The sequence below is a fragment of the Apodemus sylvaticus genome, chromosome 16 (assembly GCF_947179515.1).
Source record: "Apodemus sylvaticus chromosome 16, mApoSyl1.1, whole genome shotgun sequence".
Lineage (NCBI taxonomy): Eukaryota > Metazoa > Chordata > Mammalia > Rodentia > Muridae > Apodemus > Apodemus sylvaticus.
Window position 1 is genome coordinate 82,555,091 of NC_067487.1, and position 4,561 is coordinate 82,559,651.

Below are 4,561 nucleotides of genomic sequence, written 5' to 3' on the forward strand. Positions count from 1 at the left end.
CAAAGAACAAAACCACATGGTCATTTCATTGGATGCTGAAAAAGCATTTGACAAAATTCAGCATCCTTTCATGCTTAAAGTCTTGGAAAGAACAGGAATTCAAGGCCCATACCTAAACATAGTAAAAGCAATATACAGCAAACCGGTAGCCAGCATCAAACTAAATGGAGAGAAACTTGAAGCAATCCCACTAAAATCAGGTACTAGACAGGGCTGCCCACTTTCTCCTTATCTTTTCAATATTGTACTTGAGGTACTAGCTTGGGCAATCAGACAACATAACGAGGTCAAAGGGATACAAATTGGAAAGGAAGAAGTCAAACTATCATTATTTGCAGATGATATGATAGTCTACCTAAGTGACCCAAAAAACTCCACTAGAGAACTCCTACAGCTGATAACTTCAGCAAAGTGGCAGGCTATAAAATCAACTCAAGCAAATCAGTAGCCTTCCTATACTCAAAGGATAAGCATGCTGAGAAAGAAATTAGGGAAATGACACTCTTCACAATAGCCACAAACAGTATAAAGTACCTTGGGGTGATTCTTACCAAACATGTGAAAGATCTGTATGACAAGAACTTCAAGACTCTGAAGAAGGAAATAGAGGAAGACCTCAAAAAAATGGAAAAACCTCCCATGCTCATGGATCGGCAGGATTAATATAGTTAAAATGGCCATTTTGCCAAAAGCAATATACAGATTCAACGCAATACCCATCAAAATCCCAACTCAATTCTTCATAGAGTTAGAAAGACAATTCTCAAATTCATCTGGAATAATAAAAAACCCAGAATAGCTAAAACTATTCTCAACAACAAAAGAAATTCTGAGGGTATCAGTATCCCTGACCTCAAGCAATACTACAGAGCAATAGTGTTAAAAACTGCATGATTTTGGTATAGTGACAGGCAGGTGGATCAATGGAACAGGACTGAAGATCCAGAAATGAAGCCATATGCCTATGGCCACTTGATCCTTGACAAAGGGGCTAAAAACATTCAGTGGAAGAAAAGATAGCCTTTTCAACAAATGGTGCTGGTTCAACTGGAGGTCAGCATGCAGAAGAATGCAAATTGATCCATCCTTGTCTCTTTGAACTAAGCTCAACTCCAAATGGATCAAGGACCTCCACATAAAGCCAGACACTCTGAAGCTAATAGAAAAGAAATTGGGGAAGACCCTTGAGGACATCGGTACAGGGGGAAAGTTCCTGAACAGAACACCAATAGCTTATGCTCTAAGATCAAGAATTGACAAATGGGACCTCTTAAAATTACAAAGTTTCTATAAGCAAAGGACACCATCAAAAGGACAAATCGGCAACCAACAAATTGTGAAAAGATCTTCCCCAACCCTACATCAGATAGAGGGCTAATATCCAATATATACAAAGAACTCAAGAAGTTAGACCCCAGAAAACGAAATAACCCTATTAAAAAATGGGGTACAGAGTTAAACAAAGAATTCTCACCTGAAGAACTTCAGATGGCAGAGAAACATCTTAAAAGTGGGCACCTCACTTCCAAAAGATCCTGCTATACCACTCCTGGCTATATATCCAGAGGACTCCCCAGCATGTAATGAGGATATATGCTCCACTATGTTCATAGCAGCCCTATTTATAATAGCCAGAAGCTGGAAAGAACCAGGGTATCCCTCAACAGAAGAATGGATGCAAGAAATGTGGTATATATACACAATGGAGTACTATTCAGCCATTAGAAACAATGAATTCATGAAATTCTTAGGCAAATGGATGGAGCTGGAGAACATCATACTAAGTGAGGTAACCCAGTCTCAAAAGGTCAATCATGGTTTGCACTCACTAATAAGTGGATATTAGCCTGGAAAACTGGAATACCCAAAACATAATCCACACATCAAATGAGGTACAAGAAGAACGAAGGAGTGGCCCTTAGTTCTGGAAAGACTTAGTGTAGCAGTATAAGACAAAACCAGAACAGGGAAGTGGGAAAGGATGAGTGGGAGAACAGAGGAAGGGAAGGGGGCTTATGTGACTTTCGGGGAGTGGGGGAGCAGAAAAGGGGAAATCATTTGAAATGTAAATAAAAAATATATGGAGTAAAATTTAAAAACTTTTTTTTAAAAATTAACAAAAGTAATTAGAATCAAAACTATTTTTTCTCTGATGCCAGTGATGCAAGTCTAATCCCAAGAGAATATCAAGTTGTCTTTGTAGTGAATGCTCACCAACTAACACTAGCAAATATTACTGCGATACTTACAGTATTTACTATGAGTCTTTTTGAAAGATGATCAATCTAACCATGATGAGTTTGGTGTTTGAAAACATAACAAATGTTAAGCTTCTTTTTAAACACTAGTAAAAAATGAAAGAAAAAGAAGAGGAGAAAACTAAAACCCTTAAAATCCTTTTAGGTAGATATCAGTGTTTTGGGCTGTGAGCATCTAAGTGCAGGGTCAGTGAATACTTGATTTCAGTTGGAAGCTCTGCAGATGAGAGGCAGGGATCATGTCTAACCTATCCTAAAAGTTCCTTCATGGGAGCAGAAAGAAAGTTGATATCCTCTCTAGCGATAAGCAAAACTGGCCATTCCTCTTTGTCTTCCAGAAGAGTTCAATAAGCCACAGTAGAGGGAACCTCTGGAGGTAGGAGTTTGGGGGGACACACCAGAATGCACCAGAGACTTGGGAGGTGAGACTCTCAGAACTCAAAAGGAGGGCCTTAGATAAAATGCCCAAAAATAGGTAGAGGGCATTTACAGAGCCCACCTCAGGCAGAAAGACAGAGCATCAAATGAAGGAGAGGGTTGCCAGCCTATAGTCAAAACTCTGATCCATAATTGTTCTTGTCTAAAAGAACAGCAGGGATAGAAATGAAGAGAAGCCTGAGGAAAAGAAAGCCAAAAGTGGGATCCAGCTTAAGGGAGGTCCCAAGGCCTGACACTATTCCTGAGGTTAGGGAGCCTCACAAAAGGGACCTAGCATGACTGCCCTGCAGAAGACCCAACAAGCAGGTGAAAGAGTCAGGTGCAGATATATGCACCCATCCAATGGACAAAAGCTGTTGAATCCTGTAGTTGAATTAGGGGAAAGTTGGAAGAAGCTGAGGACGGTGACCCTGTAGGAGGACCAGCAGTCTCAATGAACCTGAATCTCCGGGATCTCTGAGACACTGGACCACCAGCCAGGCAGCATACACCAGCTGATGTGAGGCCCCCAACACATGTACAGCAGAGGACTGCCAGGTCTGAGTTCAATAAGAGAAGATGCACCTAATGCTTAAGAGACTGGAGGCCCCAGGGAGTGCAGCGGTCAGGTAGGGTGGGTAGTGGGTGGTGGGGGACATCCTCATGGAGATGGGGGCAGGGAGGAGGTATGGGATGTGGAACAGTCGGAGGACTGGGAGAGGAATAAAATCTGGAGTGTAAATAAATAAATAAATAAATAAATAAATGATTAAATAAAAAAGAATAAAAAAGAAACTTAAATTTCTTTTCTGCAAAACCTGTAGTGTATTCCCCAGAGTTTTAGTGAAGGCTAATTAGTCTCCTCACCCAAACCTGAAGGTTAAACTTTCATTAAGCACTCTTATTTATGAAATAGAGAAGCAAAGGAATGCTGTGTTGACTACATTAACTGTATGCTCACTCAGATCAACTCTGAGGAGTTTATCTGACCAGAAACAGACTCTCTCATTCTTTGCCACAGAGACCAGGACAAGATATGTGCATCATTAAGCATTACATGCATTATAAAGTAGCAGAGGGCTCTGTGCTGTGAGGGCACAAACTTAAAGCTGGAACTGTGCAAGAGCTGACACATTATGTTTACCTATATTGTCAGCACCAGAGCAATTCTCTGGTTTAAGAACAGTGTTGATTAATTACTTGTCTTCTTTTTTTTTGTACATATATGTATATATATATATATATATATATATATATATATATATATATATTCTTTGTTTACATTCCAAATGCTTTCCCAGTTCCCCCCTCCCCATATGTCCCATAAGTTCTCTCCAAGCATTCTCCTATCTTTCCCTTTTCTCTGTCCTGGTACTCCCCTACAATGCTGGATCAAGTCTTCCCATGATCAGGGCCCTCTTCTTCCTTCTTCATGGGAATCATTTGATATGCTAATTGTGTCTTGAATATTCAGAGCTTCTGGGCTAATTAATATCTACTTATCAGTGATTGCATTCCATGTGTATTCTTTTGTCATTGAGTTACCTCGCTTAGGATGATATTTTCTAGTTCCAACCATTTGCCTAAAAAATTCATGAATTCATTGTTTTTTAATTATTGAGTAGTATTCCATTGTGTAAATATACCACATTTTCTATATCCATTCCTCCACTGAGGGACATCTCGGTTCTATGGAAATCAGTCTGGTGGTTCCTCAGAAAACTGGACATGACACTTCCGGAGGACCCTGTTATACCCCTCCTGGGTATATACCCAGAGGATTCCCCGGTGTGCAATAAGGACACATTCTCCACTATATTCATAGCAGCCTTATTTATAATAGGCAGAAGCTGGAAAGTTATTTGTCTTCTTAGCGTAGTCCTAAA